This window comes from Callithrix jacchus, chromosome 7 (assembly GCF_049354715.1).
Source record: "Callithrix jacchus isolate 240 chromosome 7, calJac240_pri, whole genome shotgun sequence".
Classification (NCBI taxonomy): Eukaryota; Metazoa; Chordata; class Mammalia; order Primates; family Cebidae; genus Callithrix; species Callithrix jacchus.
In genome coordinates, this window is record NC_133508.1 from 37,435,517 (window position 1) to 37,458,979 (window position 23,463).

The 23,463-nt window shown below is 43.0% G+C and overlaps 1 pseudogene across 1 annotated transcript in view; it reads left to right on the forward strand.

The window, feature by feature from the left end:
- The window catches only part of LOC100895136 (ribosome biogenesis protein BMS1 homolog), a 95,927-nt pseudogene extending 84,325 nt beyond the window's left edge, over positions 1-11,602 (forward strand). The window contains exon 28 of the transcript XR_013520434.1: positions 11,156-11,602. The product of XR_013520434.1 is annotated as a ribosome biogenesis protein BMS1 homolog (transcript). The remainder of the gene's footprint in view (positions 1-11,155) is intronic.
- Positions 11,603-23,463: the final 11,861 nt, after the last annotated feature.

Genomic DNA, 23,463 nt, shown 5'->3' on the forward strand with positions numbered 1-23,463 from the left:
GTTTGAGACCAGCCTGGGCAAGACAGCAAGACCCTGCCTCTCCTAAAAATGAAAAAATTATCCAGGTGTGGCAGTGCACATCTTTAAGTCCAAGCTATTTGGGAAGCTGAGGTGGAAGGATTTCTTGAACCCAGGAGTTTGAGACCAGCCTGGGAGAGATAGCAAGACCCTATCTGTAATAATAAAAAAAAATTTAGTGGCTGGGCACAGTGGCTCATGCCTGCAATCCCAGCCCTTTGGGAGGTGGATGGATCACCTGAGGTCAGGAGTTCGAGACCAGCCTGGCCAGCATGGTGAAACATTATCTCTACTAAAAATATAAATATTAGTTGAGCATGGTGGTAGGTGTCTGTAATCCCAGCTACTCAGGAGGCTGAGGCTGGAGAATCGCTTGAACCTGGTAGGTAGAGGTTGCAATAAGCCAGTATAGCACCACTACACTCTAGCCTTGGTGACAAAGAGAGACTCTATCTCAAAAAAAATAATAATTAATAAATAAAAATTTAAAAATTTGTTAGATGTGGCAGTATATGCCTGAAGTCCGAGCTGTTCAGGAGGCTGAGGCAGGAGGATCGCTTGAGTCCAGGAGGTTGAGGCTGCAGTGAGCTGGATCATGCCATTGCACTCAAGCGACAGAGCAAGCAAGACCCTGTCTCAAATAATAATAATGATAAGTAATAAAGAATTTCTTTGTCATATTATTTGAGGCCACCTGAGCCATCCCCTGGGCAAGGCCCTTTCCAGAGACTTCCCCCATGCTGTCATCATCTTGACCAGTGAGATCACTCTCCTAGGGGTTAGGAGAAGGGGGACCCTGTTTTTGGGAGCACTGGGCGGGGAGCTTGGCAGGCACCCAGTGGTGGTGACAGATCTTGGCTGTTGGTTTAATGTGCATGCTCACCTGCTTTTCCTGTACTGTTCAACTTCCTCACTCATTGTCAAGGAGCTTCAGAAATGCTCTGAATTCACTGGCTCACCGAGGGTGCCCCAATAGGCCAGAGGCACTTCTGGGTCCCACTGGATAGTCCTGCAGTGGCCAGTCTGCAGCTATGAGATCTGGGGACCCATTCCCTTAACTTAATGTGATGGTTTGCTGTGGCTCTGTGACCTTGGGCCACAAAGTGGAGGGCTTCAGAGACTGAGGTTTCTTCTCTCTCTCAGTTCTGGAGGATGGAAGTCCTCCAGAGCTGGGGAGGGATAGCCTGGGGAGAAATACCAAATGTGGGTGAAGGGGAGAAAGGCAGCAAAACACACTGCCATGTGTGTGCCTATGCAACTATCTTGCATGCTCTGCACATGTACCCCAAAACCTAAAATGCAATAGTAAATTTAAAAAAAAAATTAGCCAGGTGCAGTGGCATGTGCCTGTAATCCCAGCTGCTCTGGAGGCTGAGGCAGGAGAATCTCTTGAACCCAGTAGGTGGAAGTTGCGGTGAGCTAAGATCACACTACTGCACCCCAGCCTGGGCTAAAGATCAAGATTTCATCTAAAAAAAAAAAATCAGTAAGTCTGCCTGATCTTAGCCCTGGAGGGAGACATTATCTTTATTACTAGAGAGTAAATAGACCTGCTTTTTACTCTAGAGGAAGTTACTATCTCTTCTTCTTGAGTCTATTAGCTACACAAACATCTTGAAAACTTAATCTGGATCAAAGGCAGCTAGGGCCTTTAGTTATAACATGTGCAAACTCATGAGAAATCTATGGAGAATTGTCTCCCAACACTTAGTAGCAATTTGCAAAAATAATTTGCATAAATTGAAACAAAAACATTTTTTTCACTTTTAAACAACTGCAATTACTTGGTAATGCGAAGTGCATCCGTTTGGTACTGTGCAAGTCCTCAGACCTTGGAATGACATTAGACACTGCCACCCTTATTTACTCTTTCACACTGATGTTCTCATAATATTTACTTTTTATCATCTCAGACACCAAAGTCTTAGCTTACAAAAATATGATGCCATCAAAAGGAAAGTGCTATCTAAAGTTGATACTGTGAACTACGTAGTAGCTAGCAGTTTTTGTGGCATGTCAGATGTTGAGAATCACTGCACTTTTATTAAAAATTTGAAACATTTCATGGTGCCCCTAGCAGTTTGCTGAAGCTCCCTGGGACAACTTGGTACCCAGTTTAGGAATGGTAACCCTAAGCAATGGTGGAAGAAGCAATTGATTCTTAATGGCCTCATGAGTAGAGCTGTCTTGATAGCCTAGACTAATCAGAGTGCCCTATAAAAGAGAAATACATTTTCTTCCTTTTCAAGTCTCTGAATTTTTGAGTCTCTTTTTTACAGTAGCATAGCCTTTATTCTAACCAGTGCAATCTCCTACATAATTTTGGCTGTGCCATGCGATGTAGTTTTTGGTGATATATGTTCTCAGTTTGTGGGGAAAAAAGTTTCCTATGTATTTCTTTTGTCTCTCCTACCTCAGTAATCACCTTGATCGACATTTACTGAGTCCCCGCTATGGTCTAGCTCTGGGTTAAACATCTTTCTAAGACCTAAATCAATTTCTATGTCACAGACAACTAAAAATAAAATCCTGGCCAGGCATGGTGGCTCATACCTGTAATCTTAGCACTTTGGGAGACTGAGGCAGGCAGATCACCCTGAGGTCAGGAGTTGGAGATTAGCCTGACCAACATGGAGAAACCCTATCTCTACAGAAAATACAAAATCAGCCAGGCATAGTAGTGCATACCTGTAATCCCAGCTACTTGAGAGGCTGAGGCAGGAGAATTGCTTAAACCTGGGAAGACAAAATTCAGATATAAACATTTTTTCACCTACAATAATTGTTTGTGCTTAAAGCATAAGCTTGCTAATAAATTACTCAGCTGTTTCCTACACACACATCAAAGGATTAGGATATTTTATCGATGTTACCTAAGACAAATATATTTTCTCTTCATGATCAAATGTTTATGACCCAACTTCAAAAGAACATCAATGTTTCCTCATTAGCTGAAGTTAACAAGTAAGTTTCTCTATTCATACTTGTTCAACAACAGAAACTTGAAAACCATTAGACTTGACAGGCAAAGCAGATGGCCTTGGAATTGGTCCAGGATAATGGTGCAGCCCCACAATTACTACTAACCTGCTTTTCAGGCTCTGCACCACCCACTCTGTGCAATGCTTTCCCAAGTCTTGTGGGGCATTCACATGGCTTCACTGCCCTCATGGCCCCATCTAATGGGGCATTTGGAGGTTTACTAAATCTGGTTACTCTGTAAAACATATAGATTTATTATAAGTAAATAGGTGTATATATGTATGTGTTTTAAGATACTATTAAAATAAATTTTTTATTGGAAAATATTTTATTAATATACTGAGAGCACTGTGAAATTCCTTCCTGTTTTGTTAGATTTATTAATTTTTTATTTTTTTAATTAAGTTTAATTCATTATTTTTTTTTTTTTATTTTAAGACAGAGTCTCACTCTTTCACCCAGGCTGGAGTGCAGGGATATGATCTCGGCTGCTCCTCCACCTCCCGGGTTCAAGCCATTTTCCTGCTTTAGCCTCCAGAATAGCTGGGATTATAGGCATGTGCCACCATGCCCAGCTAATTTTTGCATATTTAGTAGAGACAGGGTTTCACCATGTTGGCCAGGCTGGTCTTGAACTCCTGACCTCAAGTGATCCGCCTCCCTTGGCCTCCCAAAGTGCTGGGATTACAGGCATGAGTCAATGAGCCAGCCTGTTTTTTATTTTTTGAGACAAGGTCTCACTCTGTCACCCAGGCTAGAATGCAGTTGTGCAATCTTGGCTTACTTCAACCTCTGCCTCCCAGACTCAAGCGATCCTCCCACCTCAGCTTCCCAAGAAGCTGGGACTACAGGCACCCACCATGATGCTTGGCCAATTATTTGTATTTTTAGTAGAGATGGGGTTTTGCCCAGGCTGGTCTCGAACTCCTGGGCTCAACTAATTTACCCACCTTAGTCTCCCAAAATACTAGAATTATAGGTGTGAGCCTCTGCACTCAGCCTAATTTTAAATTTATATTGTTGCTAAATGTTCCTCATAGGGGACAAGACTTTTTAAAACTGATTTATCTACACAATGAATAATACTGACACAAAGAAAGATCAAGAACACTTAATATATGGATGTAAAAACTCTCCGAGATATATTATACAATTTTTTTTAAAAAAGTTTTTTTTTTTTTTAGAGACAGAATCTTACTTTGTTACTCGGTCTGGAGTGCAGAGGCATGATTATAGCTGACTGCAGTCTCAAACTCCAGGACTCAAGTGATCCTCCCTCCTCAGTCTCTCAAGTAACTAGGACTACAGGAGTGCAACACCATGCCCAGCTAATTTTTAAATTTTTTTGTAGAGATGGGGTCTTGTAGCCAGGAGTGGTGGCTCACCACCCTGGTGAGCTTAGCAGTTTGGAAGGTTGCGGTAGGTGGATTATGAGGTCAGGAGTTTGAGACCAGCCTGGCCAATATGGTGGCCAATATCTCTACTAAAAAATACATAAATTAGCCAGCTGTGGTGGTGTGTGCCTTTAGTCCCAGCTACTCGGGAGGCTGAAGCAAAAGAATTTCTTGAATTGAGGAGGTGGAGGCTGCCGAGAGCCAAGATCGTGCCACTGCACTCCAGCCTGGGCAACAGAGCAAGACTCTGTCTCAAAAAAAAAAGAGATGGGGTCTTGCTATGTTGCTCAGGCTGATCTAAAACACCTGGTCTCAAGTGATCCTCCCCACTTGGCCTCCCGAAATGCTGAGATTACAGGCAGGAGCCACTGCACCTGGCTAATAGCCTTTTGTTTTTTTTTTTTTTTTTTTTTTTTTTTTTTGATGAGACAGAGTCTCACTCTGTTGCCAGGCCGAAGTGCCCTGGCACAATCTTGGCTCACTGCAACCTCTGCCTCCCAAGTTCAAGTGATTCTCCTACCTCAGCCTCCCAAATAGCTGGGATTGCCGTCTGCCACCACATCTGGCTAATTGTTGCATTTTTAGTAGAGATGCAGTTTCACCATGATGGCCAGGATGGTCTTAATCTTCTGACCTTGTGATCCACCTGCCTCAGCCACCCAAAGTGCTGGAATTACAGGTGTGGGCCATTGAGGCTGGCCCTTTTTTACTTTTTAGAAAGTAAGTTTTCACTGGGCATGCTTCCAAATGCAATCTTTTTTTTTAATTGCATTTTAGGTTTTGGGGTACATGTGCAGATTATGCAAGATAGTTGCATAGGTACACACATGGCAGTGTGTTCTGCTGCCTTCCTCCCCTTCACCCACATTTGGCATTTCTCCCCAGGCTATGTTTCTCCAGCTCTCCCCCCACCGCTGTCCCTCCCCTATTCCCCCCAATAGACCCGAGTGTGTAGTACTCCCCTCCCTGTGTCCATGTGTTCTCATTTTTCATCACCTGCCAATGAGTGAGAATATGCTGTATTTCATTTTCTATTCTTGTGTCAGTTTGATGAGAATGATGTTCTCCAGATTCATCCATGTCCCTACAAACGACACAAACTCATCATTTTTGATTGCTGCATAATCTTCCATGGTGTATATGTGCCACATTTTCCCAGTCCAGTCTATCATCGATGGGCATTTGGGTTGGTTCCAGGTCTTTGCTATTGTAAACATTGCTGCAATGAACATTCGTGTGCATGTGTCCTTATAGTGGAACGATTTATAGTCCTTTGGATATACACCCAGTAATGGGATTGCTGGGCCAAATGGAATTTCTATTTCTAAGGCCTTGAGAAATCGCCACACTGTCTTCCACAATGGTTGAACTAATTTACACTCCCACCAACAGTGTAAAAGTGTTCCTATTTCTCCACATCCTCTCCAGCATCTGTTGTCTCCAGATTTTTTTAATGATCGCCATTCTGACTGGTGTGAGATGATATCTCAATGTGGTTTTGATTTGCATCTCTCTAATGACCAGTGATGATGAGCATTTTTTCATATGTTTGCTGGCCTCATTTATGTCTTATTTTGTAAAGTGTCTGTTTATATCCTTTGCCCATTTTTGAACGGGCTTGTTTGTTTTTTTTTTCCTGTAAATCTGTTTGAGTTCTTTGTAAATTCTGGATATCAACCCTTTGTCAGATGGGTAAACTGCAAAAATTTTTTCCCATTTTTTTGCCGATTCATACTAGTGACTGTTTTTTTTTTTTTGTTTTTTTTTTTTCCGTGCAGAAGCTGTGGAGTTTAATTAGGTCCCATTTGTCTATTTTGGCTTTTGTTGCCAATGCTTTTGGTGTTTTGGTCTTATGTCCTGCATGGTTTTGCCTAGATTTTCTTTTAGGGTTTTTATGGTGCCAGGTCTTATGTTTAAGTCTTTAATCCAACTGGAGTAAATTTTCATGTAAGGTGTCAGGAAGGGGTCCAGTTTCTGCTTTCTGCACATGGCTAGCCAGTTTTCCCAACACCATTTATTAAACAGGAAATCCTTTCCCCATTGCTTGTTTTTGTCAGGTTTATCGAAGATTGTATGGTTGTAGATATGTTATGTTGCCTCCAATGCCTCTGTTCTGTTCCATTGGTCTATATCTCTGTTTTGGTACCAGTACCATACTGTTTTGATTACTGTAGCCTTGTAATATAGTTTGAAGTCCGGTAGTGTGATACCTCCTGCTGTGTTCTTATTGCTTAGAATTGACTTGGCTATGCAAGCTCTCTTTTGGTTCCATATAAAGTTCATGGTGGTTTTTTCCAGTTCTGTGAAGAAGGTCATTGGTAGCTTGATAGGGATAGCATTGATTCTGTAAATTACTTTGGGCAGTATAGCCATTTTCACGATATTGATTCTTCCTAATCATGAACATTAAATGTTTCTCCATCTGTTCATGTCCTCTCTTATTTCATTGAGCCGTGGTTTGTAGTTTTCCTTGAAGAGGTCCTTTATGTTCCTTGTAAGTTTTATTCGTAAGTATTTTATTCTTTTTGTAGTAATTTAAAATGGCAGTTTGTCCTTGATTTTGCTCTCTTTCAGTCTGCTATTGGTGTATAGGAAAGCTTGTGATTTTTGCACATTGATTTTATATTCTGAGACTTTTCTGAAGTTGCTTATCAGTTTCAGAAGTTTTTGGGCTGAGGTGATGGGGTCTTCTAGGTATACTATCATGTTGTCTGCAAATAGAGACAATTTGGCTTTCACCTTTCCTATTTGAATGCCCTTTATTTCTTTTTCTTGCCTGATTGCTTTGGCTAGAACTTCCAGTACTATATTGAATTGGAGTAGTGAAAGAGGGCATCCTTGTCTAGTGCTGGATTTCAAAGGGAATACTTCCAGTTTTTGCCCATTCAGTATGATATTGGCTGTTGGTTTGTCATAAATAGCTTTTATTACTTTGAGATACGTTTCATCAATACCGAGTTTATTGAGGGTTTTTAGCATAAAGAGCTGTTGAATTTTGTCAAATGCCTTCTCTGTGTCAATTGAGATAATCATGTGTTTTTTGTTTTTGGTTCTGTTTATGTGGTGAATTAAGTTTATAGACTTGTGTATGTTGAACCAGTCTTGCATCCCCGGGATGAATTCTACTTGATCATGATGGATAAGTTTTTTGATGTGCTGTTGCAATTTGTTTGTCAGTATTTTATTGAAGATTTTTGAATCTATGTTCATCATGGATATTGGCCTGAAGTTTTCTTTTCTTATTGAGTCTCTGCTGGGTTTGGTATCAGGATGATGTTGGTCTCATAAAATGATTTGGAAAGCATTCCCTCTTTTTGGATTATCTGCAATAGTTTCAGAAGGAATGGTGCCTGCTCCTCTTTGTGTGTCTGGTAGAACTCGGCTGTGAACCCATCTGGACCTGGGCTTTTTTTGTGTGGTAGGCTCTTAATTGCTTCCTCGACTTCTGACCTTGTTATTGGTTTATTCACAGTTTTGGCTTCTTCCTGGTTTAGGCTTGGGAGGACACAGGTGTCCAGGAATTTATCCATTTCATCCAGGCTTACTAGTTTATGTGCATAGAATTGTTTGTAATATTCTCTGATGATGGTTTGAATTTTTGTGAAATCTGTGGTGATTTCACCTTTATCTTTTATTATTGCCTCTATTTGGTTGTTCTCTCTTTTCTTTTTTATCAGTCTGGCTAGTGGTCTATTTTGTTGATCTTTTCAAAAAACCAGCTCTTGGATTTATTGATTTTTTGAAGGGTTTTTCGTGTCTCTATCTCCTTCAGTTTAGCTCTGATCTTAGTTATTTCTTGTCTTCTGCTAGGTTTTGAGTTTTTTTATCTTGCTCCTCTAGCTTTTTCAGTTTTGAAGATTGGGTGTCAATTTTGGTTCTCTCCACTCTTCTCATGTGGGCACTTATTGCTATATATTTTTCTCTGGAGACTGTTTTAAATGTGTCCCAGAGATTCTGGTATGTTGTGTCTTCATTCTTGTTGGTTTCGAAGAACTTCTTTATTTCTGCCTTCATTTCATTATTTATCCAGTCAACATTGAAGAGCCACTTGTTCAGTTTTCATGAAGCTGTGTGGTTCTGGGTTATTTTCTGAATTCTGAGTTCTAGCTTGATTGCACTATGGTCTGAGAGACTGTTTGTTATGATTTCAGGTGTTTTGCATTTGCTGAGGAGTGCTTTACTTCCAATTATGTGGTCAATTTTAGAGTAGGTGTGATGTGGTGCTGAGAGGAATTCTGTGGATTTGGGGTGGAGAGTCCTGTAAATATCTATCAGGTTTGCTTGTTCCAGGTCTGAGCTCAAGCCCTGGATATCCTTGTTGATTTTCTGTCTGGTTGATCTGTCTATTATTGACAGTAAAGTGTTAAAGTCTCCCACTATTATCGTGTGGGAGTCTAAGTCTTTTTGTAAGTCATTAAGAACTTGCCTTATATATCTGGGTACTCCTGTATTGGGTCCATATATATTAGGATCGTTAGCTCTTCTTGTTGTATCGATCCTTTTACCATTATGTAATGTCCTTATTTGTCTCTTTTGATCTTTGTTGCTTTAAAGTCTATTTTATCAGAGATGAGAATTGCAATTTCTTCTTTTTCTTTTGCTGTCCATTTGCTTGGTAAATCTTTCTCCATCCCTTGATTTTGAGCCTTTGTGTATCCTTGCATGTAAGTTGGGTTTCCTGTATACAGCACACCGATGGGTTTTGGCTTTTTATCCAATTTACCAGTCTGTGTCTTTTGATTGGTGCATTTAGTCCATTTACATTTAGGGTTAATATTGTTATGTGTGAATTTGATAATGCCATTTTGATGCTAGCTGGCTGTTTTTTCCATTAGTTGATGCAGATTCTTCATTTTGTTGATGCTCTTTAGAATTTGGTATGTTTTTGAAATGGCTGGTACTAGTTGTTTCTTTCTATGTGAGGTGCCTCTTTCAGGAGCTCTTGTAAAGCAGGCCTGGTGGTGGCAAAAATCTCTGAGTACTTGCTTGTTTGCAAAGGATTTTATTTTTTCTTCACTTATGCAGCTCAGTTTGGCTGGATATAAAATTCTGGGTTGAAAGTTCTTTTCTTTAAGGATGTTGAATATTGGCCCCCACTCTCTTCTAACTTGTAGAGTTTCTGCTGAGAGATCTGCTGTGAGTCTGATGGTCTTCCCTTTGTGGGTGACCCGACCTTTCTCTCTGGCTGCCCTTAGTATTTTCTCCTTCATTTTAAGTTTGGTGAATCTGATGATTATGTGCCTTGGGGTTGCTCTTCTCGTGGAATATTTTTGAGGTGTTCTCTGTATTTCCTGGACTTGACTATTGGTCTGCCTTGCTAGGTTGGGGAAATTTTTCTGAATAATATCCTGAAGAGTGTTTTTTAGCTCGGATTCATTGTCTTCGTCACATTCCGGTACACCTATCAAACGTGGGTTAGGTCTTTTCATGTAGTCCTACTTTTCTTGGAGACTTTGTTCATTCCTTTTTGTGCTTTTTTTTCTAATCTTGGTTTCTCATTTTATTTCATTGAGTTGATCTTCGACTTCTGATATTCTTTCTTCTGCTTGGTCAATTCGGCTGTTGAAACTTGTGCATGCTTTGCAAAGTTCTCATGTTGTGTTTTTCAGCTTCTTCAATTTATTCATATTCCTCTCTAAGTTGTCCATTCTTGTTTTCTTTTTCTCAAATCTTTTTTCAAGGTTCTTCATTTCTTTCCATTGATTTACAACATGTTCTTTTAGCTCATGGAAGATTCTCATTACCCACCTTCTGAAGTCTGATATTATCATTTCATCACACTCATTCTTTATCCAGCTTTGTTCCCTTGCTGGTGAGGAGTTTTGGTTTCAGGTGTTTTTTTTTTTTTTTTTTTTTTTTTGCCTTGGTTTCTTCCTATCTTTGCGGGTTGATCCACCTGTCATCTGAGTAGTTGCTGACTTCTTGATTGGGTCTCTGATTAGGCGCTTAGATTGTTGATGAAGTATTTCTGTTACTTAGATTTCCTTCTAACAGTCTAGCCCCTCTGCTGTATGACTGCTGAGGTCCACTCCAGGCCCTGCTTGTCTGGGGTACACCTGTAGCAGCTGCAGAACAGTGAGGGGTGCTACCAGTTTCTTCTTCTGCTATCTTTGTCCCAGAATGATGCCCGCCAAATGTCAGTCTGATCAGTCCTTTTTTAGGTGACTCTTTGGATATACAGGGGTCAGGGAGATGCTTGAGGAGGTGGTCTGTACTTTCTATGAGCTCAAGTGCTGAGCTATGGGCTCTGTTCATCATTCAGGCTGGTTAGGCCAGTATGTTTAAGTCTGCTGCAGCAGAACTCATAAAACCCCTTATTTTCCTCAGATGCTCTGTCTCCGAAATTTAGGGCTTTCTTTGTAAGTATCTGTTGCACCTTTCTGTCCAGCTAGGAGGCAGTCTAGTCACTTTTTGCCTGTCGAGGCTTTGCTCTGCTGCCACGGGCTCTGCCCTGTTGGCAGAGTCTCTCTGTTATGGAGGGCTGCTTTGGCAACGGCAGGCTGCATCAGCAATGGGAGTGTACCTCAGTATTGGTGGTATGCCTCGGTAATGGTAAACGCCTCTCCCCCACTGAGCTGCACCGTCCCGAGCTGCACCGTCCTGGGTTCAGCTGTGCCCGCAGTGAAACTTTCAACTCTGAGCATTTCAAATCGCTGTTTTCTTTGTCCCTGTGGGGGTGGGACCTGCAGAGCCTGATCACCTGGCTCCCTGCCTTAGAGCCCTCTTTTTTTTTTTAAGTTAAACGGTTGATTCTCTCCCAGGTGTTTCAGTTGGCTGCTGATACGGCACCAGGATCTGTGTGATTTCCTATGCAGTGACCCACTGTGCCAGCTCAAACGTCTCTTCCTGGTGTGGCTCACTGTCCAAGTCTCGTTTAATCGGATGGATATGCTAATCTGCCCTCCCAAATCTCAGATTGCCGGTTTAACAGGGTATCCAGACCAGTGAGTTCTGTGCGGAGTGCCGCTGTGCTGCAGTGCCGGCCAAAACCACGTGAGCCTTAACAGCTGCGCTGGTGTACTGTGTCTCTCCCACACCTGGGAATTTCCCCGTTCTGTGGGCAACAAAGATTCATCTGGAAATGCGGATTGAACTCACCCTCTGCATCTTCACTGAGAGCTGCAATCCTGATTTGCTCCTACCGTGCCATCTTGGCCATCTCAATCACAATCTGTTGTTATAAATACAACATTTTATTTAGAAATTTTCTATAGCATCCAGAATAAGATAATCATAAATGGTGGCTTGAGGTATCTTTATTTAAAATTTCAGTCCTCTGAGATAACTAGTTCTCCAAGTGAAGAATATACTATGGTACAAACTGGTAACATAAAAAAAGGTTTTCACAATACAGTTTTCTGCACCTTTTTGAAGTTGAGGAATAGAGTATTTTAGGCAATGAAGGCCACTCAGAAAGCTAGCAAAGGCTGGGAGCAGTGGCTCATACTTGTAATCCCAACACTTTGGGAGGCTGAAGAATGTGATCACTTGAGGTCAGAAGTTTGAGATTAGCCTGGACAACATGGCAAAACCTCATCTCTACTAAATATACAAAAAAAATTAGCCTGGCATGGTGGAGAGTGCCTGTAATTTCAGCTACATGGGAAGCTGAGGTAGGAGGTTTGCTTGAACCTGAGGGTGAAAGGAGTGGGGAGAGAGGTGGAAGTGAGCAGACACCACGCCACTGCACACCCACCTGGACAACAGAACAGAAATCTGTCTCAAAGAAGAAGAAGAAAAAGAAGAAGAAGAAAAGAAGAAGAAGAAGAAGGAGCAGCAGCAGCAGCAGCTGGTGGCTAATTGCAATGCAGTTTGTAATGGAATTTTACCTTGTGCCAGCTAAAAAGAAATCTTTTACTGCTCTCCAAATGCATTCGAGTCTGGTAGGAACCCAGGCAGCCAAGTTTTGTATATTACATCTACAAGTGCCTATATATCATGTTTTTTACAAGGTGAGTCCAATCTCCTTCCTTCATTAGTTTCTCCATATGAGTTTTTTGGATGGCCCATCTGAAATCTAGTCCATGAGGGCCTGAGGAACTCTGTGGACAGAACTCTCCTAAAGAAAGAGGAAACCAGACAGAACAAGTTTGTACAGAGTGGAGACAGGATCTCAAGGAGAGCTTGGTGGCTGCTAATTGTCCCAGCCCAGGATCACCATTTATTTATATCCAAGTCCTTTGAGGGCAATAACCAAAGAGCTCTTTCAGTTGAGAACACTCACCCAATTAGACAACAGACACAAAAGAAACCTCTGGGGGGCATTAGAGAATATAAACAACATTGCTTGTCTTACTTTCCTGAGGTTGAGTAACAAATTACCACACACTATATTTCACACAACAGAAATTTATGGTCCCAGCATTCTGGAGGTCAGAAGTCTGAAATTAAGGGAGCAGCACTGCACTCTCTCCAGGGTCCTAGGGGACAATCTGTTCCTAGCCTCCTCTGGCTTCTGTGGACTATTGCAGCATTATTCCAAATCTCTGTTTTCACACTGCCTTCTCCTCTGTATGTCTGTGTCTTATTCTCTGTGTGTGTCTTGTAAGGATGCATGTGATTGCATTTAGGGCCCACCTGGATAATGCTGACTAAGCACTTCCTGTCAACATTCTTAATTTCATCATAGCAGCAAAGACCTTTTCTTTCCAACAAGGTCACATTCACATATTTGGGGTTTTGATGTGGATATCTTTCAGGGGGTCATTTTTTGGCCTACTGTACTACTCCTATATCCTAACAACAGAGTGAAACCTATAAAAAGGGGACAGTGCTGTCTCCCTACTTTGTCTGCACTTTAGCAACACAGGGTGGCAGTGTCAGATGCTGGCAACAGATTCCAGGACATAACGTTGAAGTTAGGCAGGGTGCAGTGGCTCATACCTGTAATCCTAGCACTTTGAGGGGTTGAGGTGGGCGAATCACGAGGTCAGGAGATTGAGACCATCCTGGCCAACATGGTGAAACCCTATCTCTACTAAAAAATGCCAAAAATTAGCCAGGCATGGTGGCATGCTCCTGTAGTCTCAGCTACTTGGAAGGCTGAGGCAGGGGAATCACTTCAACCTAGGAGGTGGAGGTTTCAGTGAGTCAAGGTCACGCCACTGCACTCCAGCCTGGTGACAGAGAAAGACTCCATCTCAAAAAAAAACTGAAATTGAACTGACTTAATCATAAGGATGCAAGAGAAACTTTTGTGAACATGCAGATATATCTAAGATGAGAAGCAGAGTGCTAGAATCCTGCATTAGCAAGAGGGTACAAGGAATAGCTTTCAACCATACTATTCCAACAGCTTTGTACATGAAAAAACTAATACAAAAAGCCTGTGGTTTGCTCAAAGGAGGCAAGGAAGAGACTCTCTGTATTCTCTGGTTGTGACTGTTCAACCCATCCCAAGGGATGCAGCTCCAAGCACAGTGTGCTCTGACTCACAAGGAATAGCCAGATTAGTGCCTGTCTAGGCTTTTCTCCCAAATCCCAGGCAGCTGGATCCTGCAGGCTGGTTCTGGCTCTGAATGGTACATTCCAGCCCCAGCCTGGCCCCAGTTTTAAAGGCCACCTCTGGGTATCTATGGGCTCTGGGAGACTTAGAATGGAAATGAGCAGACTCGGGTTGTACACCAGGCCAGAGCCAGAATGCAGGCTGTTCAGACAGCCTCTGCAGTAAATACACACTAAGATGTCATCCAGCAGTGCCCCCCATACCAAGACCCTGCAGGCAGCACCAGCATATAAAACAACCTGACAGCTATGGGCTGGAGAAAAGACACAGGCTGGCCTGGGCGGGGTGGAGACATTGTTAAATGCTCAGTTGAGTATCTGTGGGCAAGTCTTGAGATCTCTAAATAGAATCTGAGCTTTGTTTATTGGTCTGGGTTGTGGTTTTTTCTTGTTTTTTTTTTTTTTCAGACAGGGTCTTGCTCTGTGCCAGGCTGGAGTGCATTGGCACAATCTTGGCTTACTGCAACCTCCATCTCCTGGGTTCAAGTGATTCTCCTGCCTCAGCCTCCAGAGTAGCTGAGACTACAAGTGTGCACCACCATGCCCAGCTAATTTTTTGTAATTTTAGTAGAGACAGCATTTCACTGCATTAGCCAGGATGGTCTCGATCTTCTAACCTCATGATCCTCCCACCTCAGCCTCCCCAAGTGACGGAATTACAGGCATGAGCCATGGTGCCTGGTCTTTTTTTTTTAAAGGAAGTACAAATACAAATTATGTGATTTCCTTTCCCCCTCTTGGCCTGCCTTGCTAATCTGCTGCTGGATCGAAGCCTTTTCATCCTCTTCTACATACTTTGTTCATCTAGCAACGAGAGCATTCCTGCCACCTGAGTCATTCTGTCCTGTGCTGCTCTGTCACCCTGTGAGTGTGAAGCCCTACTCTGGCCCTCCAGGAGGAAGAAGGCAGAGACAAGCCCGGCATCTCTGTAGCTGTGCATTTGGCTTTGAAGTAGGAGGGACTCTTAGGATGGAAAGTCTAGTGTAGGAGGGCAGAGTCTTGACTTTTGACAATGAGGTGGGAAGGTAGGTGGTTTTACTGCAGAGGACTGAGTTTTACTTGCTGTGAGCCTGTTTAGCTCTTTAAGAGCTGAACCAAAGTGCTTTTTTTTCCAACTTAATTATTTGTTTTGGTCTCCAGTTTCCTGCACTTGCAGTTTCAGTCAGACTAGTTTGTTAAAAAAGCACTTTGAACAAATACCAGAGGACAGGAATAAAGAAAAATACTGGCACTTCTGAAAAGTGTTGTTTTTACATGACTTGAATTTTTGTTCCTACTTGGGGTTACAAAAAGTTGTCTTCAGAATAAAGAGTGCCTGTTAGGTGAGAGAGGATTTACAACTGGACTTAGAGATTCTGTGGCATTGGCGACATCTGTTTCTGTTTATGGGCTTTAAAACACCAAGAAAAATATACAGGAAAGCCTTCCTTTTGTTACATACTAGGTGTTTTACTGAAAAGGTATATGAAAACATTAAAAAACTGATCCTGGCCAGGCACAGTGGCTCACATCTGTAATCCCAGCACTTTGGGAGGCCAAGATGGGTGGATCCAGAGGTCAGGAGTTTGAGATCAGCCTGACCAACATGGTGAAACCCTGTCTGTACTAAAAATAGAAAAATTAGTCAGGTGCGGTGGCACATGCCTGTAATCCCAGCTACTCAGGAGGCTGAGACAGGAGAATCAAATGAACTCAGGAGGCAGAAGTTGTGGTGAGCCAAGATCGTGCCATTGCACTCCAGCCTGGGTGGCAGAGCAGGACTCCGTCTCAAAAAACAAACAAACAAAACTGATCCCTATTCAGAATGCAACAGGTGAGCTCACTGAAGGGCTCTTACCAGTAAGTCTTATAAATTGAGGCACTTGAAGGGCTGGGATTAGGGTGCAGAAAGCAAGGGGAGGCCTAGACTCTTGGTAATTAGGATAAATGGTATTTTAATGCAGTATTTTAGCAAATCAAAATTAATGCAAAAAAAATTTGATCATGAACAAATAACCAAAATGTTAAGTAAAGATAGAATTCACCCATACCCCATTCTTTTTGGAGGCTTCAAATATTTGCAATTGCTATTTTTTGTTTTGAGACAGGGTCTCACTCTGTCACCCAAGCTGGAGTGCAGTGACACGATCATGGCTCACTGCAGCCTTGACCTGCTGGGCTTAAGCAATTCTCCCATCTCAGCTTTCCAAGTAGCTGGGATTACAAGCATGTACCACAACACCTGGGTAATTTTGTTTATTTTTTTTTTGTACAGACAAAGTCTTGCTATGTTGCCCAGTTTGATCTTGAACTCCTGAGCTCAAGTGATCCTCCTGCCTCATCCTTCCATAGTGCTAATGTCAGAGGCATTTGAACCACAACAACTCCATTTTGAATAGAGACTGGGTAAAATAAGACTGAGACCTACCTGGCTGCATTCCCAGTAGGTTAGGCACTCAAGTCACAGGATGAGATAGGAGGTTGGCACAAGATACAGGTCACAAAGGCCTAGCTGAGAAAGCAGTTTGCAGTAAAGAAGCCAACCCAAGCCCACCAAATCCATGATGGCATGAAAGTGACCTCTGGTCACCCTCACTGCTCATTATATTGCTAATTAGAATGCATTAGTATGCTAAAAGACACTCCCACCAGCACCCTGACAGTTTACAAATGCCATGGCAATGTCAGGAAGTACCCTATATGATCTCAAAATGGGAGGAACCCTCAGGTCCAGGAATTGACTGCCCACCCCCTTACCAGAAAACTCATGAATAATCTACCCCTTGTTTAGCATGTAATCAAGAAGTAAAAATAAGTATAAGCAGTTGAGCAGCCCATGGTGCTGCTCTGCCTATGGAGTAGCCATTCTTTATTTCTTTACTTTCTTTTTTTGTTTGTTTGTTTTGAGATGGAATCTCTGTCACCCAGGCTGGAGTGCAGTGGCACAGTCTTGGCTCACTGCAACCTCCACCTCCCAGGTTCAAGTGACTCTCCTACCTCAGCCTCCTGAGTAGCTGGGATTACAGGTGCACACTACCATTCCCAGCTAATTTTTGTATTTTTAGTGGAGATGGATTTTCACCATGCTGGCCAGGCTGATTTTGAACTCCTCGAACTCCTGACCTTGTGATTCACCCACCTCAGCCTCCCAAAGTGCTGGGATTATAGGCATGAGCCACCATGCTGGGCCTGTTTTTTTACTTTCTTAACAAACTTGCTTTCACTTTCCTCTATGGATGTGCCTCAAATTCTTCCTTGTGAGAGATCCAAGAACCCTCTCTTGGGGTCTGGATTGGGACCCCTTTCCAGTAACACTAGGATTACAGGCATGAGCCACCACACCTGGCAGATAATTGTTTCATCAAACCTGAATGTAGGACTACTATGTGAAGAGGCAGTGGGGGATCTAAGAGGCCCAGGAGTGGAAAGGAAAATGGGAGTTTAAATCTACTGTGACCCTATGTGGGAGACTGGACTGAGGTTCTCAAGAGATACTGTTGACACATTTACTTTCTTCTTTGTTTCTTTATGGCAGGTGGGAATGAAGGCCTCCTCCTGGTGGAACTGCCTTTGCAAAAATTATAACAGTGAAACAATTATGGCAGTGAAGAAGACCTCATCTGGCCAACCCCCATCTTGCCTTTGGCTTCAAGCTGCCCTTAATTATTTCTAGGCTTAGGCCAAGCTAACTTTGAGAGATATCTAGTTTAGAGTTTAACAAATAGTAGCCCTTCCCAAAAATTCAATCCCCTTTGTAAAGCTAATCAGAGACCACAAGACTAAGATAATAGAGGAGCCTGAATTCTGCTAAGGTGGAGACATAAATGATTACCAGCCATTATTCTAGAGGCCACAAGACATCCAACTTCCCCAGTTACTCCTAAAGATAACATCACTGTTGTATAACCTAAGATTGGCCTTTGGAGATACATTTGCAGGTTTTTTGCATGTTGCAACCAATGGCTCCACCTGGGCTTGGCCACAGTTCCTGTGGCCCCACCCAGAAGGGACTCAGGGAGGATGAAGACCATTTGCCACAACTCTACAATTGTGCCCCCAACCAATCAGCAACAAATATGGTCGCCTGGCTACCCCTTCCCCAAAACTATCTTTGAGAAATTCTAGCCTTTGAATTTCTGAAGAGTTGGATTTGAGTAATAATTCTGACTCCCATGTGACATGGCCAGCCTCGTGCCTATTAAACTTTTTCTTTTTTTTTTTTTAATGGAGTCTCACTCTGTCACCCAGGCTGGAGTGCAATGGTGTGGTCTCAGCTCACTGCAACCTCGGTATCCTGGGTTTGAATGATTCTCCTGCCTCTGCCTCCTGAATAGCTAGGATTACAGGTGCCTGCCACCATGCCCAGCTAATTTTTATATTTTTAGTAAAAACTGTGTTTCTCCATGTTGGCCAGGCTGGTCTCAAACTCCTGACCTTGTGATCTGCCCACCTCAGCCTCTCAAAGTGCTGGGATTACAAGTGTGAACCACTGCACCCAGCCTAAACATTTTCTTTATTGCAATGCCATCATCTCAGTGAATTGGTTTTTGTCTGTGCATGGGGCAGAAAGAACCCACTGGGTGGCTGCTAGGCAGGCACTTCTCCCCTGAGGGACCAGCTATGCCAAGATGAGGAAAAGGGTAGTGTGTAGGTACTTTTCATTCTGTCCCATCAGATCATCTCTGCTCCCTGATCTGTGCTTTAGTGAGCAGATCTTCATGAACTCTATCAACCAAGATCCCTGCTGCCATGTGTTCAAATTGGGTTAGGCAAATGGGAGGTAACAACAGGCAATCAGAGGTTGGGAGACGAGGGAGGTCATAGTGTTGAGTCCCTGGCTCCCTTCCAGATGGGCTTCAGGTCAGCTAAGTGGTCAGTTTCTTTTCTCAGTTCTTCTCTCTGAGCTTTGTAACCACCTTCAATGTCTTTTGACCTAGAGGTGATATTCTAGACCTGGCATGCCTCAGCATCCCTTATGGGTTTCCCTTAACCCCTTTATAAACAGCCTTTTAGTAATCCATCCTCTGCTGCTCTCTGTAGGTGGAGCATCCATCTCTTGTGGAAGACTCTAACACTTAAGTAATGAGAGCCTATCACCAAACAAAGGAAGGGCCCAGTCCGGGCCTCAGGCCCCTTGGCTTTGACAGTTGAGTTTCCACTCAGAGAAGAACACAACCCTGCCCTGCTTTTCTGGCTTTAGATCCTGTGCACAGTCAAGAGCACCTGTGAATTAGCTGCAGGAAGTTTAAAGAGGAGATAATTCCCATTAATATCATATCTACCTCTTTGGATTTAAAATATTTATTCAAGAATGAGAAGCTTGATCTCATTCCTAAGAACATCCAATCACCTGCTACTGAGAGGGGAAAGCCACTAGACAGCAGAAATAAATACCACTGAGTCACTGTATTACCATTAAGCTTTCTGACCTGTTCCAAAACATTGAAAACAGCTGGGATTTCTGGCCCCAAACAAGATGCTCTGTGCCTCCTCAGCTGAGAGGATGACAGGTGAAGACAAGAAACCAAGAAGCTTTGCTGTGCGCACCTTTCAGTTGGTGTCTCATACCATACGGCTCCCCAAAGTCCGTGACACCACTAATGACCACCTTTCTAAGGTTGAAGCTATACCATTAGCTTTTTGTACTGATATGTTTAAAAAAAATAAGCAGAGCCAGATGTTTGATGTGCCACAGGGATTATGAGCACAGGCCAGTGTTGAAAAGCAATGGAATCGAGGATTGCATATGAAAGTCCTGAGTGTGGGTCCTGGGCCTCAGAGATCTTTTTCCCCATCAGACCAACCTGATGGAAGGCTGGTCTTCATAGCAGGAAGCAAGGGACTCCTAATCTCCTTTCAGAAGAGTGTCACTTCCTAGGTTGTTCCTACCCTCCCTCCCTCTCTTCCTTTTTTCCTTCCTTCCCTTCTCTTAACCAAAGTTCTCACAAGCAGCAATATCAATAGATTTGTTTTCTTTTCCTTTTCCAGCCTAGCACTGAAAGTGACAATAAATATAAATATAAATGGGCCAGATGCAGTGGCTCAGGTCTTTAATCCCAGCACTTTGGGAGGCCGAAGTGGGTGGAACACCTGAGGAGTTCAAAACCAGCCTGGCCAGTTCAAGACCAGCCTGGTGAAGCCCTGTCTCTACTAAACACACACACACACACACACACACACACATTAGCATAGTGACAACTGCCTGTAATCCAGCTACTCAGGAGGCGGAGGCAGGAGAATCACTTGAACCTGGGAGGCAGAGGGTTGCAGTGAGCTGAGGTCATGCCACTGCACTCCAGCAAGACTCCATCTCAAAAAATAAATAAAAATAAATAAGTAAAAATGAGCCATTCAATAAGATTCATCTATGTGATAGTCAAAATAATGGGTGCCTTCAGGTGGTAAAGAGAGAGGAAGTGTCCATGTGTGTAAAATTGCCAAGTATTCACATCGGATTTTTGCACTTTGCTGTATGTAGATTATACCCCAGGTATTTTTTTAGAATTGGGTGAAACAAGTTACCTGATAGTGATACTGTGAATTAAAAGGTGTCTGCACTACACCCAGCTCTACCATGGAGCTCCCTTACATATTGCTGATAATTGCCTGAAAGTCCAATGTATAATCTACTTGATAGAATGAAAAAATAATAATAAATTATAGAGCCACAGGAAGTTGCAAAATAAGCATACAGGGAAGTCGTAGCTCTCTTCTCCTCCCCCAGTATTGGCATCTTCTGTAACTATAGTACAATAGTAAAGCCATGAAATTGGATTGGTACAACCATGGCCCTTACTCAGATTTCATCAATCATACTTGCACTGTTCTGTGTGTGTGTGTGTTTATGGTTTATGCAATTTTATCACATGTGCATATTTATGTAGCCACCATCACACTCAAGATACAAAACTATCCCATCATCATGATATTTGATAAAATTTTAACAGAAAAGTCATGTTTACAGTCCTCTCTGAAGCCCCCTAAAAGTCCCCTGCTGTATTTATTTACTGTTTTTTTTTTTTTTTTTTAAGGCAGAGTCTTGCTCTGTTTCCCAAGCTGGAGGACAGTGGCACAACCTCAGCTCACTACAACCTCTGCCTCCTGGGTTCAAGCAATTCTCCTGCCCCAGCCTCCTGTATGGTTGGGACTACAGGTGTGCACTGCCAAGCCTGGTTAACTTTTTTTTGTATTTTTAGTGGAGATAGGGTTTTGCCATGTTGTTCAGGCTAGTCTTGAATTCCTGACCTCGAGTGATCCACCTGCCTCAGCCTCCTAAAGTGCTAGAATTACAGGTGTGAACCACCATGCCTGGCCACTTGTTTTTTTATTATACTGAGCAGGGTGATGATTAGAAGAATAGAAGACATCTGCTTCCCTGATGACTGTTACTGACCCAGCGGCAGCTATGTAATCTGATTGGGCATTCAGCCTACACAGACTAAGCAGAGGATAGTCTGTGGTTGGGAGAGAGATTTTCCCTCCCTCTCTCCCGGCCTCACTCATATCCCTCTGTTTCTCCAGATAAACCTCAGTAAGGAAGCACTATAGACTCTGATGATTTTGGCAGATATCTTATAGCCTAACCAGCATTGCAAATGTCTTAATTTGCTTTCAGTGTTTTTCTTTAAAAAAAAAAAAAAAAGACGGGGTTGCACCATGGTTGCTCAGGCTGGAGTTCAGTAGCTATTCATAGGCACGATCCCACTACTGATCAACACGGGAGTTTTGACCTGCTCCATTTCTGACCTGGGCCGGTTCACTCCTCCTCAGACAACCTGATGGTTTCCTCTCCCAGAAGGTCACCATATTGATGCCGAACTTAGTGTGGACACCCGATCAGCATAGCACATTACAGCCCAGAACTCCTGGGCTCAAGCGATCCTCCCACCTCAGCCTCCTGAGTAGCTGAGACTACAGGCATGCATCACCACGCCTGGCACTTTCAGTGTTTTTCTGGTCTAGACATCAGTTGGGATTTACTCTTGCACTCTTATTTATTCTTGTATCTGCAGTTGCCTCTTGAGTGCAGTGAAGGGATATTTCACTGCAGTCCAGTTTTATCCTCTGTGAAAACTGTAAGGGGAACTCTGGGGACATGTTATTATTATTGTTGTTGTTGTTATTATTAATCCATTGCTTGTCAGGCTCTAGCACTAAAGTCTTGCTAACCTAGATTGAGATGTGCTGGTGATTCTTTTCCCCAATGTAGAATCAACAAGCACATCCGTGGCTCTCAGCACAGTGCTCACTTCACCTTGCCAACTGAGAGGCTGAGCAGTTGGCAGGGAGGGTAAAGATCAAAGAGAAAAGCAGAAGTAAAATTTACATCACTTGGCTGAGTGTGGTAGCTCACTTCTGTAATCCCAGCACTTTTGAGAGGCCAAGATGGGTGGATCACCTGAGGTCAGGACTTTAAGAGCAGCCTAGGCAACATGGTGAGACCCCATCTCTACTAAAAATACAAAAATTGTCCAGGCATGGTGGGGCATGCCCATAATCCCAGCTACTCAGGTGACCAAGGTACCAGAATCCCTTGAACCTGGGAGGCGGAGGTTGCAGTGAGCTGAGATTGGGCCACTGTACTCTGTTGAATGGGTGACACAGCGAGACTCTGTCTCAAAAAAAAAGTCACAACACTTAACTCTTTCTGACTCCACTCCATTTGGAAATGCTAAGTTTCCAAAGACACATAAGGTACAATTCAATGATTGCTAGGGTCTGAATGTTTGTGTCCTTCCAAAATTTGTATGTTGAAATTCTAACCCCCAAGGTGATGGTAGTAGGAGCACCTACTACCCTCCCATATCACGTGGGAATTCCACACATCCCTCCCATAACACGTGGGAATTCTGGGAGATGCAATTCAAGTTGAGATTTGAATGGAGACACAGTCAAACCATATCACCCGTCTCTACAAAAAAATACAAAACACTTAGTCGGGTGTGGTGGTGCATGCCTTTAGTCCCAGTTACTTGCGGGGCTGAGGTGGGAGGATTGCTTAAGCCCAGAAGATCGAGGCTGCAGTGAGCTCAGATCGTGCCATGGCACTCCAGCCTGGGCAACAGAGCAAGACCTTCTCTCAAAAAAAATCATGCCCATTCATTGAGTTACACTCTATGTCTCCTTTTGCACTACAATGGCAGAGTTTAGCTGTGACAAGAAGTCAGCAGTATTTACTATCTGGCCTTTTACAGAAAATGTTTCTTGACCCTTGTTCTTGGCTCACAAATGTTAAGACAACATGAAAAGCACCTTGATAGAAAATATTTCTAAGATATAATTATTAACTTTTTTTTCTTTGGAGACAGGGTTTCATCAGGCTGGTCATGAACTCCTGACCTCATGGTCCACCCACCTTGGCCTCCCAAAGTGCTGGGATTACAGGCATAAGCCACCTCACCTGCCCAACTTTTTTTTTAACACAAGTTCTCACTGCCATTACCCAGGCTGAAGTGCAGTGGTGCAATCATGGCTCATTGCAGCCTTCACCTCCCATGCTGAAGTGGTCCTCCCACCACAGCCTCCTGAGTAGCTGGGAATACAGGGGCATGCCACCACACCAGGCTAATTTTTGTAATTTTTGTAG